Raw genomic sequence first — 16993 nt, 5'->3', positions numbered from 1 at the left:
CTCACATTTAGCAAGGTTACAAGACACAAAGTTTCTAGAAAAAGACATGAGAAAATATATTTACAACCTTGAGATAAGGCAAATTTTCTTAGGACACAAAAACCACTAGCAATTTTAAAAATGGATACATTAGATTTCACCAAAATTAAACATTTCTGTTCCTCAAAAGACACCATTAAGAATACAAGCCTGGGGCTGCCCCGTGGCTTAGCGCGCCGGGGATCTGAACCCTGGCCGCCCGTAGGGGAAGCACACCGACACACTGCTTGTCCGGCCATGCTGAGGCGGCGTCCCACATACAGCAACTAGAAGGATGTGCAACTATGACATACAACTATCTACTAGGGCTTTGGGGAGAAAAAGGAAAGAAAAAAAAAAAAGAATACAAGCCAATATTCAGGATAAACTGCTTATGAAAAATGACTCATATCCAGAACATATATACTTTTGAAAAACTCCTACAAATCAACAATAAAAAGGAAAACAATCCAAGTCCTGAACAGACACATTACATAAGAAGATACAGAAATGGCCGATAAGCATATTAAATGGTACTCATCATCATTAGAGAAATGTACGTTAAAACCACAATAAGATATCATTTTACACCACTAAAATGGCCAAAATTAAAAGAATGACAATATCAAATATTTATGAGGCTATGTGGAGAAATTGGAACACATACATTGTTGCTGAGAATGAAAGACGATGTAACCACTTTAGAGAACTGTTAGGTTCAGCTTCTTATAAAGTTCAACTATGACTAGCAATTCTTCTGCTAGGTATATAACCCAGAGAAATGAAAACATGTCCCCACAAAAAGACTTGAATGATATTTATAGTAGTTTTATTCGTAATAGTCCCAAACTAAAAATAATTCAAATACTATTGACAGGAGAATGGGTAAACAAGTTGTGTGGTACATTCACATAATGGAATAATAATAGCAACAAAAAAATAATGAACTGTTACACCCAGCAACAGGAATAAATTTTAAATACGTTCTACTTAATGAAAGAAGCCAAACACAAAAGCATACACAAAGCATGATTCCAGTTATATGAAGTCCCAAAACGCAAAACTAATCCATGGTGTTAGAAATCAGGAAACATTTGCCTTTGATGGGAGGAGTCGACTGGAAAGTGGCACAAATAAACTTGCTGGTGATAAAAACATCCTACATTTGCAGTGATGATATTCAGGTAAATAAATTTGTCTAAGGCCGTTAAACTGAAGGATTGACAACTGTATAATTTGTTGTATACAAATTATAACTCAATGAAAAACAGTCTAATATCATTACTGTCATTTTTCAAATTAGGCTGGCCCCTCTGGACAAAGAGCTATAAAGGTCAAAAAATGTCAGTGAGAGGCATTTTTGGTGAGTCATCGCCAGGATGTGCTGTTTTATGGCAACAATGTGTACTAATTAAATATTGACTAACTCCCTCCCCAAAAACCTCAAAATTAAATTATTCTGTTCCTCTACCAAAAACTCCTCATTATTTCTATGTAGTACTTAATTTCTTCAGAACTATTGAGCCAGAGTTAATTGTCTGATTTTATTATATTCTTTTTGTGTGTGTGTGTGAGGAAGATCAGCCCTGAGCTGACATCTGTTGCCAATCCTCCTCTTTTTGCTGAGGAAGATTGGCCCTAGGCTAACATCCGTGCCCATCTTCCTCCACTTTATATGGGATGCCGCCACAGCATGGCTTGACAAGTGTTGCGACGTTCTAAGCCCAGGATCCAAACCTGCGAACCCCGGGCCTCCAAAGCGGAGCATGCGTACTTAACCGCTACACCACCAGGCCAGCCACTAATTTTAGTATATTCTTGACTGACAACCATTAGATGATATGAAACAAGCATGAAATACACATTACTACCATGTTACTTAACCATTGAAACATAACTGGTATGTTTCATAAATACATTTTGTAGCTATTTCGTCGTGTATATGCTTATGTATAATGCATATAAACCACAGCATATCAAGTTATAGCATTTGCTTCACTCACCTGGGGAGCTTGGTAAACATACAGATGCCCTAGCCCTATCCAATAGCTTCAGATTGTAAGGCAGAGGATCAAACATTAAAAAAAAAAAAGATTCCCATATGCTAATGTACACCAAAGTCCTAGAAATTCTGGCATAAGGCAATGCAAAAATGATGAGGAAAAAAAAAACTCCTATGCTTCCTATTCATCAGGTAGTGAAGTAAGTTAGCAACCCCAAAAAGAAAAACATAACTCAGAGAATCTCTACAAGCAAAAATTGCTAAAGATTTGCTACTCAAGGAGTGGTCCCAGACCTTTAGCATTCTCACTTCTCAAATGTTGACATGCATACAAGTCCCTTAGAGCTCTTGGTAAACACGCAGATTTTTTCCCCCTCTATTTGAGCTTTTTTTTTCCTTGAGGTAACATGGATTTATAACATTATATAAATTTCAGGTGTACATCATTATATTTTGACTTCTGCATAGACAATGCCATCCGAAGGCTAATTACCATCCATCATTGTACATGTTACCTATTACCCCTTTGGTCCTCCTCTCTCCCTTCTTCCCCTCTGATAACCAGCAATCTAATCTTTATACGTATGTGTTTGTTTGTTGTTGTTTTTATCTTCCACTTATGAGTGAAATCATCCAGTATTTGGCTTTCTCTGTCTGACTTATTTCGCTTAGCATAATATCCTCAAGGTCCATTCATGTTGTTACAAATGACAAGATTTCATCTTTTTTTATGGCTGAGTAGTACGCCGTTGTATATACACCACATCTTTATCCACTCATCCATTGATGGGCACTTAGGTTGTTTCCAAGTCTTGGCTACTGTGAATAATGCTGTAATGAACATAGGCGTGCAAATATCTTTTCAAATTAGTGTTTTTGTGTTCTTTGGATAAATACTCAGAAGTGGAATAGCTGGATCATATGGTAGTTCTATTCTTAATTTTTTGAGGAATCTCCGTACTGTTTTCCATAGTGTCTGTACCACTTTACATTCCCACCAGCTGTGTATGAGTGTTCCCTTTTCTCCACATCCTCTCCAAACTTGTTATTTCTTGTCTTTTTAGTAACAACCATTCTGACAGGCATGAGGTGATATCTCATTGTAGTTCTGATTTGCATTTCCCTAATAATTAGTGTTGTTGAACATCTTTTCATATGCCTGTTGGCCATCTGTATATCTTTGGAAAAATGTGTGTTCAGATCCTTCGCCCATTTTTTAATTGGGTTTTTTGTTTTTTTGTTGTTGAGCTGAATGAGTTCTTTACCTAATTTTGGATATTAACCCCTTACCAGATACATAATTTGCAAATATCTTCTCCCAATTGTTGTCTTTTTGTTTTGTTGATGGTTTCCTTTGCTGTGCAGAAGCTTTTTAGCTTGATGAACTTCAATTTGTTTATTTTATTCTTTTGTTTCCCTTGCCTGGTGAGACATGGTATTCAAAAGGATACTTCTAAGACCAATGTCAAAGAGTGTATTGCCTATGTTTTCTTCTAGGAGTTTCATGGTTTCAGGTTTTACATTCAAGTCTTTAATCCATTTGGGGTTAATTTGTGTGTGTGGTGTAAGATAATGGTCTACTTTCATTTTTTTGCATGTGGCTGTCCAGTTTACCCAACACCATTTATTGAAGAGACTTTCCTTTCTCCATTGTATTTTCTTGGCTCCCTTGTCGAAAATTAGCTGTCCATAGATGCGTGGGTTTATTTCTGGGCTCTCGATTCTGTTCCGTTGATCTGTATGTCTGTTTTTGTGCCAATACTACGCTGTTTTGGGTTACTATAGCTTTGTAGCATATTTTGAAATCAGGGAGTGTCATACCTCCAGCTTTGCTCTTTTTTCTCAGGAGTTCTTTGGCTATTTGGGGTCTTTTATTGTTCCATATAAATTTTAGGATTGTTTGCTCTATTTCCAGGAAAAATGTCATTGGGACATTGACAGGGATTGCATTGAATCTGTAGATTGCTCTGGGAAGCATGGACATTTTAACTACGTTAATTCTTCTAATCCAAGAGCAAAGAATATCTTTCCATTTCTTTGCATCTTTTTTTGTTTCTTTCAACGTTCTGTAGTTTTTGGTGTACACATCTTTCACCTCTTTGGTTAAATTTATTCCTAGGTATTTTATTCTTTTTGCTATGATTGTAAATGGGATTGTATTCTTAATTTCTCTTTCTGCTATTTCATTGCTAGCGTATAGAAACACAACTGATTTTTTTATGTTGATTTTGTATGCTGCAACTATACTGTATTTGTTTATTATTTCTAATAGTTTTCTGGTGGATTCTTTAGGGTTTTCTATATATAAAATCATATCATCTGCAAATAGTGACAGTTTTACTTCTTCCTTTCTGATCTGGACCCCTTTTATTTCTTTTTGTTGCCTGATTGCTCTGGCTAGGGCTTCCAATACTATGTTAAATAAGAGTGGCAAAAGTGGGCATCCTTGTCTGGTTCCTGTTCTTAGTGGGACAGCTTTCAACTTTTCACTGTTGGGGATGATATTAGCTGTGGGTTTGTCATATATGGCCTTTAAAATGTAGATTCTGATTCAGTAGGTTTGCTTTATGACCTAAGAGTCTTCATTTCTACCAAGCTCCCCGAAGATGCTGATGTAGCATAAAGTCCATAGTTGCCTGCCTCACTGCTCGTGACTGGGCCTCTAAGGAATACAGGAATATACGGCACCTTTCAACATGGACAATTCTGTGTTGGAAAAATTTAACCTTTTAATGCTATATAAATAGTTCTTAATGGATCATGGAAAAAGAAGAAATTACTTTTAACAGAATGTAAGAATTTAAACTGAGCTAACCTGTTAATGTGGAATATACACTAGCCTAAATATACACCAGGCAATCCAGGTTATAGATTTAACACTGCCACTAACAATAACTTTTCTTTCTTACAGTGTTCTAATGTTCAAAAAAAAAAAGGAGGTAAAACTGGTGATGTGCAATTTTCCTTTCAACTACAAAAAAAATGACCCATACTCTCTGACCTCACAGGACTATTGTGCTAATGAAAATGTATAGTTTACAATGCTTGAGACACACTATTTCATTTAATCTTGAGAAGTGTTGAGGAAAATAAGTCTTCCTTAGGTAATATGGCTTGCCTGTCATATGCACTCTAATAAGCAACAGACCCAAAACATATTCAGGTTCTCTCAATCCAGAACTCTTTCCACTACATTCATTCAACAACAAATATTTATCAAGTGCCTATTATGTGGCAGATACTCTTTTAGGTGCTGGGAATTCAAACATGACCAAACTAGATAAGGAATCTGCTGTCATGTGCTTTATGTTCCAGAGACTAAATAACCAAGTGAGATAAATTCATAGTGGGAAGTGGTATAAAGAAATGAAAACAGTAGCGTATAACTTGGGGCCAGGACGAGAGGAAGGGCTCATTTAGATTTGGAGGTCAGAGAAGGCCTCTGAAAAGGTGCCATTTGAGCTGACGCTTGAGTAACGTGAAGGAGCCAACCTTGCCTGGAACTGAGGACGAACTTTCCCTTCTGCGGATGGAATAAGTTTGGCTTGTTCTAGGAACAGAAGGAAGAAGGAAGGCCAGTGAAGCATGAGTGTGGGAGCAAGAGGAGGAACGGCAGGCAGGAGCTAAAATGTAGCAGCGAGGACCACATGTAGTATATTCAATAGAGAACTCTTTCCCTAAATGCAAAGTGAATCCAACGGAGGGTTTTAACCATAGGTGCATGACGATCAGGTTTTCACACTAAATAGATCATCCCACTTTCAAAATCAAAGAGCTCTACAAAATCTAAGAATTATTTGATTCTCAGAGAAAGCAGGAGAGAGATCAATTGATCAATTATTATCCTCTCTTACTTTTCATAACTCTTCCATTTCCTTACCTTATGTGTTGTATCATATTCCACTGTCATTGTCTCTAAAATTTTATTAGAATCAACATAAATACTTGTGAATAATTTCTAAGAATAGTGGATACAAATGAAAGCAAATTCCTTGTCTCCTTGCAATTAACATCTTTCAGCGGATCTGCAGGAAAGGAATGGGAATTGGCATGAGGAGCCATTAGAAATGTAATAAAAGCTTTCAAAATCAGGGACTGCCAGGAAAGATGCCAGCTCAAAATGTGGTCACTGTGCTTGGCTGTAAAACCCTCAAATATAATTAAAGACTAAAAATAATCCCCTCGTGAGACACTAAGACTCATGCTTATTTATAGGCTCTGTCTTTGAACTAAAGTGTAAAACAGGAAAAGGTGGGGAAACTGAAATTCCGGTCCCCATGCTTTTATGCACACACACATATACACATATCTATTGTGTTCTATATTTCTGACATTCAGGTAGAAGGAAGCAACAATTGCGACAGATAGAATTTAGAAGAGCAAAATGCCGGCAAACTAGTAAAAGAATTAAGGATTAATTCACGTATAAATGTATGTATGTAGAGTTTGGTTTGAGTTATTATGAAAACAACAGAACTATAGGTATAACTTTTGGAATTTCATAGGTCAAATCATGCCCCCCAAGATATGCAACTAATCAATGGCACCTTGATTGTGTATAACAATTAATGGTTAACTAAATAATTGACATTTGTTATCATATTTCTCTAAACAACAATCTAGTATGGTAGGCAGATGGGTATTTATAAATACCCATTTTATAGATAGGCTAACAGATTCAAAGCTATTATTTTACACATTGCAGAGTTTGCTTTCTCACTGCAGAGTGGGTGACTGCTTTCTTGATTCATTTGTAGAGTACATTACATAGCATCCATTAAAGCCACACAAGACAAAGTGAACTGCAGTAACTCGGCTGTCTGTAGCTTGGTGGAGTGGTTTAAAATCCCATCTGGCCATAGCAGCTTCTAAATATTCAAGCAGTAAAAGAATATACACGTCTGTATAATCATTCAAAATAAGACCAATAAAAGATAGCCAAGGAACATGGCGTACAGTGTATTTTATTTGCCTGTGCCAGCAAATCCACTGAAACCAGGCCATGGGATTCCATTGGTAATTTTAAGCTGTGTTTATAAATGTAGCCCCTTTTTTCCATCCCTAAATTCCTCTTACATTAACATATATTAGCCTAATTTTTATTTTTGTCTTAACTCAGCTCCAATTTTGACAGTAAAGTACCAGAAAAGTAAAGACACCAATTCCTAAGGGAAAGCTAATAAAATATTAAACATCTAACTCAGGTCAAACTGTTGTCAACCACCTAAACTTCCAATTCATCCATAATATGCCAAACGGGATGCTGGATAACAAGTCATGAGGTGTGAGTTGCAGTCTGAGATGTGCCTTGTTTGCCTAATTAGAAAATAAAATGTAAGCATATGCAAAGTTAAATAGCAATACCAGATAATAAATACAAAATAAATGGTTTAGACAAAGGAGGAACTAGGGTGAAAGGAAATGGGTGGAAATGAGCAATTTATGCTCAAGTGATAAGAGTACAGTCATCAATAAGCAACTCTAGCACCTCAACTGTGGTTTCTAAATACCATTTCTGGTTAAAAGGAAACAGGGCTTTTCTGAGCAAATGGCAGATTCCACATCTGGAGAATACGAGACATGAGACAAAGAAATCTTGTCATTCTGAAAATGAGGAAAGTCTCAAAAGCTACTGGGATTAGATCCAAAGTACCCAAGAGCTAAGCTGAGGGGCTCCCATTGGCTAAAGATGAAACCACCTGATCATTAAAAATAATAACTACAATGGATTGAAATATAACAATGAGTTATATTTCTATATATAACTATGAGTTCATAATGATAAGTATAAACAACACCATGGGTCATCTTTGGAGGTTGTTAGGGTACAAATAAAGAAAGAGAATCAGGCTTTTACCCTACTTTTCCTACATGGATGATACTGCAGGGTACTAAAACAGTTGATGAGGCAACAGTTAATAAATACCAGAATAATAATAGAATTAGAAAATCATATGTTGCAACTCCTAATGAAATAATGGATCTAGGCAAGTGCTGTTAATATTATTAGGTGAAAGGTTAGAGAGGAAATTAGGACAGATGCGTTAGGCTTGACTACACTGAACCCGCTCATCTTCTTTAGCATCACTAAAGTAGAATAAGACATATGTTCCTCCTGACATGACATAATAGGAGGAGCACATTTCCATTGGTGAACTATTTTTGGCCAATAAAAAGTAAAACCTGAATTTACTCAACTCTCCATATCTACCCAACTATAAGCAATTTGGGAATGTGACACCAAAAGATGGAATCAGTGAAATCTAGAAAGTGAAAAATTATACAATTAATAAATAACTGGCATGAAAACAAAAGTAGGGGACTTAAGAGACACATCAATTAAATGCATTTGTGGCCTTTATTGGGATCTTGATTCAAACAACAAACTGTACACAGATATTTTTGAGACAATTAGAGAAAACTGAACAGAGACTGGATATTAGATGATATTGACCATTTTAAAAAATTCATTGGGTGTGATAGTAGCATTGTTGCTGTGTTTGCTTTAGCTTAAGTACTCAAAGGAAAAAAAGATATAAAAATACAAGCCACACAGCAGGAGAAAATATTTGTAACATATAATCACCAAAGAATTTGTATCCAGAACACAAATTTTCTATTCTAAATTTTTTCTAAGATGAATAGTACACCCAGTTTGTTTTGTCTGTCTTTTCCTTACTTTAAACCTTTTTAATTGCCAGGGTTTACTAAAAAATATGTCACAAACAAAATTCCTAGGTGTGGCTAATAGCCAGCAGTATATCCACAGAGCATGCATGATATTAATGTAAACACTCATCTGGTTTGCAGGGTTTCTATTCTACACTAATTAACCAAATGAGGATGGAGCTTAAAGGTATGTGTGATATACATAATAATTAGTGCAATTATCCCTCCTTTTTTCAACAAATGCTATTTCACTGGGTCATTCTCTAAAAATTCAAACTACTTATTTTTCTTCATTAAGTTACCCCCCTCACAGTTTCTAGTTTCAAATTAAACTAATTCAAAGCTGCCTAATAAATAAAATACCTCTATCTGTACCACTTGTATCAAAACCCAATGAATGCTCATGCCTATATCAGCAATTCTAAGCATGATGCTATATGAGTAGTTATTTTTCTGATTTTTCTAACCAAGTTTGATGAGTTTCAAAGATTGTGAAATTTTCAGGTGAGAACTGGAGAAAAAGATGGCACCAATTCAAATTTCTTGGAGAGTTTAAGACACTTGGTCTAACCTGAATAATTTACTCGTAAATCATTCTTCATTCTAAGAGGGCAAACAAAATTACTGCTAAGCATTTCATTAATATTTCTTATATTCAAATTGTAGCTATGAGACACTAGAGGGTTTCATGGAACAGCTTTATGGTACTTTCAGGCCTCATATAATTGATATGTACGGTGTACTTAAGTTCATTTTTAAAGGTTTGGATCATTATTTTCCTATTTTGAATTATCATGGCTCTATGATTCGATGCATGGCACTTACATGGAACTCAAGAGACGATCTAGGGAAAAACTAAAATTTGGAGTCATTGACAAAGAACAAAATATCATCAAGGAAAAGGCAGAAAAAAGTAGGCAAAGGATGGATACAAAGCATCATTATCACCTAACTTAACAATGTACTTAAAGTTTTCAGTGATCTCTAAGAATATTTTGTACAAAGATGTGAAATGCATGGTTTCCACAGTAAGATATTTCTATAACAGCTTATGGAAGCATGAGAAAACAAATGATATATACTCAAAAATTATTAGAATTATTTTTATCCATTAATTATGTGTACTTATTTGCTACAAATCAATGAATGAAAGCATTATGTGGCTTAAGGAATATTAGACTGGGTGTTGGAGACTGTATTTAGCCTGATTCTGCTATCATATAAATTTAAGCGAGAGAGAAAGAAAAACATCAGCTGGGACTGCTCCCTGGGACTTTTTTTCTTTTCTATAAAAAGAGAAGGGTTGACCAGTCTGACATTCTGTGAATCTATGATAATCAGCAAAACCAATCGACTTGTATTCTCTTTGTTTTTTTAAACAAAAGTACAATTATGCCATTGTGTAGCTTGCTTTTTTAAAAAACAAATCGTAGACATTTAAGAAACAAGTCTAAGAGCCAAGACATTTTATTCCAGTGGATAAAATACAAATATGTAGTGGTGATTAGAAATACTGTATAGAGTTCATCAGATAGTAAATAGTGCTTTCGTTTACATTATCCATGATTACTCTCATCCACATAACCTTTCCTTGTCTGAACTCCTCACGACGAATAACATCTTCTACTTCGCTAATTGTTTTCTGTGTAGAACTCTCTCTCCAACTAATTAAGTGTCCTTGTCAATGCAGGACGGGTATTCAAACCTTGGTCTACCAATCACTAGCCTGGGCAAGTTCTCAAACCTTGCTTAGCCACAGTTTCTTCATCTGAAAAATCAGTATAATACCACAGCCCTTCTATGACTATTGTGCAAGTCCTTTTACTAAGATGAAATGAGATAGTAAAGCTCTCGTTTATGTGAGGTTAAATAGTTAGTAGCAAGCACTTACATTTCATTCTTTACCCTTCCTAGATCCCTAATCACAAACAGGAAAGGATCTTATACACGTCTTTGGCATCCCACAGACCCCTTAAGGACGCCAAGCCCCCAGAAGGCCCTGAAATATTTGTTGCATTATTGACTCAAACGTTGAGAACGAACTTGTGTCAGGCTTTGGGTAGTCATGGGGAGAAAATAAAAATGAAGAAGAATGTCACAGCTCTTTCACGGAATATTTTTAAATCAGCTAGATACCACATAATAAGGATTTTAGAAGTATGAAGTAATCTTAACATAACTTGGAATAATTGTGACTGGAGGTTGACCAAGGTATTTAAAAACACAAAACAAAAATAAGAAAAACACATAGTAGTACCTAAATAGGAAAGATTTTAGGCTATGGCCATTGTTTATCTCCCTGGATAAAAATGTCCCCTGGAATTAAACTTTAATGGGCAAAATGTGAATATTTGTCTAATTGAAAACCTGTTTTCTTTTTCTTGGATCAGGAATCACACAGGAAAAACACTGCAGAGATTCAAGTTCCATGATAAAGGAGAAAAAACAAAATGGGTGTTCATAGATAGGATGAAATCATGTTTCCATGGAAACCCTGAATTGGTTTGTTGCAGCCCAACTTAAGTTGGCAATTTTGGCTAATTTCAACTATAAAAATAAATTTGGCAGCTTAAAAAAATTTACCCATCCTATCATGAATGTAATTTTCAAATGATAGCTTAATACATGCAAAGTATCTCTCTGGATTAAAGACATATTTTTAAATTTCTTTAATCATTACTAATTTCACCTGGCAAAGATATCATTTTAATTGGAAACAAATTGAACGAACTAAGTTGTGCCAGCATAAACAGAATCTAGAATATGGTTGTCCTCTGATTTTAATGTTGGAGCAGGAACCAGGACAAGGACTTCCTCTATTACAGACCAGCAGTCTGTGGGTTTAATGCTTTGATTGAATCATGATAACCAAAATAGACTCAACATCCTATCTCAAACAGGCAAGGCTACTTTTTTTTTCATTTAGATTTTTTTTCCCCCAAATTAGAGATCCATTTGATCACTGAAATTGTATCCATTTGATACAATTGTTAGACCACAGATAAGATACCAAAATGTTTATGTTTTATAGTACCAATTTTAAAAATATTTTTGTCCTATGTTTTACATATATTAAAGGTTTTACCCCTATTTAAGGACCCCATTGTTATACAGGGCTTGGGTCTAGACTTTGAATTTGCTTCATATGAATTTCTTTTTGCATGACCTCATGCTTTTAGACACAAGAAGAGCCAAAGACCAGGCAAATATATACCTGAACAATCAACTCTGAATTAAAACCATCCAGTCATACAACCTTGATCAGCTCATCACCACATCCAGTAACTATCTCACAATCACATTTAACTCAAGTGTAGCCTCCTATGATTTATCCACATGACAATTCCAAAACTGGGAAACTTACAATTAATTCTTAAAGGATCATTTTTCCCCTGACTCTTTTACTTGCACATTCCTTTCTCTCCTTCCCTTCCTGCCCAATCTTCATGAGAGAGAGGTCTTCATTTGTCTTCCTCCATTGCCTCACCTCCTGCTAAAGCTTCATTCCACTGCAATCCAATGTCCGACTCTAGCACTCTACTGACATCGCTCTTGTTAAGGGCACCAGTGATTTCCTAATTGTCAAATTAAGTCAACTCTTTCTGGTCATCTTTCTTAACCTCCTTGCATTTGGCCCAAATAGATGGCTTTTTTCATCAAAACTTTCTCCCTAAGACTTCCTTGACACCACTCTCCCTGGGAGTGACTTATTTTCAGACTTCTCTGCGAGTCCCTCCTACTGTCCTTTATCTGTTTAGGTTCCTGGGTTTTAGTCGGAGCCTCAACTTTTCCTATTCTGCAAACTCTCACTGGGAAACTTCATCCTCCCCTACAGCTTTAACTACCACTTTGATACAACCAAATCACAAATTTTTATCTCCAGAGCATACTTAACTCTTCACTTTGAGAGTCCATTTTTAAATATTATATCCAAAAGTCGGCTGAACATCAACTTTTAAACAGCCAGCATACATCTCAGTTTCAACAAATCTTGAAGTGAGCTCAAAATCTACTCCTAAAAAATTGCTATTCTTTCCACTCCCTATTGAAGTAAGGACACTACCATTTACCCAGCTATCCTGAATTAGAACCATGAGTGTCTTCCACAAGCTATTTTCTGTCCAACCTCTCTCCCAGCTAATAACAAAGTCCTCAAGATTCTATCTGTTTGCCCTACACTCACTGCCACTATCATAGGCTGGGTGGGGCGTCATCATCTCATACCCACCCATACTACTGAAACAGATGCATAAGAAACATTTGATCATTTCAACACTCATCCATTACTTTGAAATATGCAACAATTCATTATTTCAAAATAAAAATACCTTTTTAATATGATAAACTAAAAATCTGTAGTAAATATAATAATTAATGGTGAAATGTTAGAAGAATTCTCTTTGAATAAAGCCAGAAATAATTCAAGGATGCCTGCATCACCACTGTTATTTAGCACTGTTATTTAGATACTCCAAGAAAACATAACAACAAAAATAAGGTGTGAGATTGAGAAAGGAATAAAATTATCCATATTATTAGGGACAATTATCTAAATTAAAAAACTACATAAAAATAATTCAAAATAATAACAGATTTCAGCAAAGTTGTTGCATACAAAACTAAGCTTTTAAAAATCAAATACCATTCCCTTATTCTAGCAGCAAGAAATTCAAAAATGTATTTTTAAAGATATCATTCACAAAGGCAATAAAAATAATGACGTCTAGGGTGAAGAGAACAAAATTATAATTGAAAGACCAAAAGTTCTAAATATACAGAAAAATAAATGCATTCATACGGCAAGACTTAATATCATAAAGGTGATAGATTTTTCTCAAATTAATCTATACATTCAATGCAATTTTCATCAAAACCCAGTTTTGAGTTTAAGTGTCGGTATGGAGGCAGAGAGAAGCCAAGACGGCGGCGTAGGCAGCTCTGAACTCACCTCCTCCCGCGGACACAGCCAATTTACAACTAGTCGTGGAAAAATTACCCCTGAGACAGAACTGAAAACTGGATGAGAGGAACTCCTGCAACAACGGACAATCCTAATTGAGGTGGAAGAGGCAGAAACTCCCTTCTGGAGAGGAAAAACGCCGCCTTCACAAGCCGCAGCGCCTCACGGCTGCCGGGAGCAGCTCACAGGTATGAAGCCCTCCCTGGAGGCACGGGGCCCTGAGCTGGGAGCGCCCCTATTGTGGGCAATTCTGTGGACCCAGCACAATCGAGACCTGCAGCATAATATCTGACTTTGCCTGCAACTAAAACATTGGGGAGTACCCCCAGAAAAGCTGGCTCACAAAGAAATTAAAACCGGCTCTTAAAGGGCCCACACACTAACTCACCCATTTCAGAAAGCAACCTAAAATCACCAGAAAGAAAGGTGCACAATGCTTTGGTGAAAAGAGACTCACCTGATAGGCCCTGAGTGCATCTCGGTGAGGGGTGAGACCTCTCCAGGGGCTGGGACATTGGCGGCGGCCATTGTTGTGGCCTGGTGTGGGCGTGCTGACACAGACGCCATTGGAGTTCTCCCTGGGGCCTGCTAGCCCAGGGTCTGCCCCACCCGCTAGACCACCGATTTAATCCAGCTCAGCTAGGGCAGGCAGCCCATCCTAGAGACTGGCCCCACCTGACAACAAGCCCTCAGGCAACTTGTGGGCCTGCATAGACTGGTGACTGGATTCTCTGCAGCCTGGTGACTGAGCCCACTTCGGTGGGGCAGGGTGTGCACAAGGAGCGGGTGGAGAGTGTGGGGTGGTGGCGGAGTGTGTGGGGCTCCCACCATGGAGAGACTGGGTCCACTTCAGGAGGTCGGGGCACGTACACGGGGCAGGACTGTGTTGACTGTGTGTGTGGACCTGTGGGCGGCAGGGCTTGTCAGCTGCAGAAGACTTGTGCTTCTCAAAGACTCACATAGCGGGTTTGCCCCACCTTCCAAAACCTGAAACAATTGGGTGCTCCTGTGCCTGAGGCCAGCCCCACCCAGCTGCAATCCTCAGAGACCTGACAAGAGCCCTAAAGGCTGGAGGCTTATAGCAATTGTAAGCCCCTGAGTCTAACAACCTGCCACGCTGGGGGCCTACTCAGTTAAAAGAAATACTGCAACACAAATGTGGTATTAGAACTTGCAGCCAACTGTGCTGCGGCTCCCCACACCCAATAAAGAGACTGAAGGGCCCACAACAACTACAAACAGCTGAGCATTACAACAGCTGACCAGGAGCATAACTCAGCCTCCCTGGGCGCCTACAGGGAGAGCAAACAGGCCACAACAGAAGGACACACGTAGCCCACATAGGGGTCACTCCTGGAACACTGAGAACTGAGGGAAGCACACTGTAGCCATCACTTACATAAGGTCACCTATCCAAGAGCAGGAGACGTAGCTGACCTACCTAATACGTAGACACAAGCACAGGGAAAGAGGCAGAATGAGAAGGAATACATTCCAAGTAAGGGAACAGGACAAAACCCCAGAAAAGGAACTAAATGAAACAGAAATGAGCAACCTGCCCAACAGAGAGTTCAAACAAAGAGTGTTAAGGATGCTCACTGATGTGGGGAGAAGAATAGATGAACTCAGTGAGAATGTCAACAAAGAAATGGAAGATATAAAAAAGAACCAATCAGAAATGAAGAATACAATACTAGAAATGAAAAATTCATTAGAGGGACTCAAAAGCAGAGTAGAGGATACAGAAGAATGGATCTGCGAGCTGGACGAAAGACTAGAAGAAATTACCCAAGCAGAACACGTACAAGAAAAAAGAATTAAAAAGAGTGAGGACAGTCTAAGGGACCTCTGGGACAACATCAAGTGCATTAACATCCGTGTCATAGGTGTCCCGGAAGGAGTAGAGCGAGACAAGGGGGCAGAGAATCTATTTCAAGAAATAATAGATGAAAACTTCCCCAACCTAAGGAAGGAAGCAGACATCCAGGTACAGGAAGCACAGAGAGCACCAAACAAGATAAACCCAAAGAGGCCCACACCAAGACACATCATAATCAAAATGTCCAGAATTAAATATAAAGAGAGAATCCTAAAAGCCGCAAGAGAAAGACAAGTTACATACAAAGGAAACCCCATAAGGCTATCAGCTGACTTCTCAGCAGAAACCTTACAGGCTAGAAGAGAGTGGCATGATATATTTAAAGTGCTAAAAGGAAAAAACTTACAGCCAAGAATACTCTACCTGGCAAGGTTATCATTCTAAATGGAAGGAAAGATAAAAAGTTTCCCAGACAAGCAAAAATTAAAGGAGATTGTCACCAAGAAACCAGTGCTACAAGAAATGTTAAAGGGACTGATTTAAGTGGAAAAGAGAAGACCACAAATAGGAAAAATTATCTATTTCCATGATGAGGGGGTAATGGATACAAATGCACAAAAAAGAGATTAGACATGATATCAAAAACATAAAGATGAGGGAGGAAGGGAGTTAAAGAGTAGAGCTTTCAGACAGAGGTCAAACTAAAGAGACCATCAATTCTGTATAGAGGACTACTAAAACACTGAGGAAAAAAAAGGTAAAAAATGGCAATCAGTACATACTTATCAATAGCTACTTTAAACATCAATGGACTAAATGCTCCAACTAAAAGGCATAGGGTGGCTGATTGGATAAAAAAACAAGACCCATATATATGCTGCATACAAGAGACACACTTCAGACCTAAAGACACTCACAAACTGAAAGTGAAGGGATGGAAAAAGATACTCCACGCAAATGGCAATGAAAAGAAAGCTGGGGTAGCAATACTCATATCAGACAAAATAGACTTTAAAACAAAAACTGTAAAAAGAGACAAAGAAGGGCATTACATAATGATCAAGGGAACAATCCAACAAGAGGATATAACACTTGTAAATATCTACGCACCCAATGTAGGTGCACCTAAATATACAGAGCAATTATTAACAGACATAAAAAGAGAAATAGACAGTAACACAATAATAGTAGGGGACTTTAACACTCCACTTACACCAATGGATAGAACATCCAAACAGAAGATCAATAAGGAAACATTGGCCTTAAATGACACAGTTGAACAGATGGACCTACTAGATATATACAGAGCATTCCAACCAAAAACCGAAGAATACACATTCTTTTCAAATGCACATGGAACATTCTCCAGGATTGATCACATATTAGGCCACAAAACAAGTCTCCATAAATTTAAGAAGATTGAATTAACACCGAGCATCTTTTCTGACCACAATGGTATGAAACTAGAAATCAACTATAGGAAGAAAATCAGAAAAGCCAAAAATACATGAAGACTAAACAAAAT

General features: G+C 37.4%; 1 protein-coding gene across 1 annotated transcript in view; it reads right to left on the bottom strand.

Annotated features, from left to right (window-relative positions):
* Nucleotides 1–14244, bottom strand: part of COL21A1 (collagen type XXI alpha 1 chain) — a 135659-nt gene extending 121415 nt beyond the window's left edge. The window contains exon 1 of the mRNA XM_058554129.1: nt 14107–14244. The gene's annotated coding sequence lies outside the window, so the exon portion shown is untranslated. The remainder of the gene's footprint in view (nt 1–14106) is intronic.
* Between the last annotated feature and the right edge of the window lie 2749 nt (nt 14245–16993).

The sequence above is a fragment of the Diceros bicornis genome, chromosome 14 (assembly GCF_020826845.1).
Source record: "Diceros bicornis minor isolate mBicDic1 chromosome 14, mDicBic1.mat.cur, whole genome shotgun sequence".
NCBI lineage: Eukaryota > Metazoa > Chordata > Mammalia > Perissodactyla > Rhinocerotidae > Diceros > Diceros bicornis.
The sequence above is the reverse complement of the archived record's forward strand: the minus strand, read 5'-3'. Positions and strand labels throughout refer to the sequence as shown.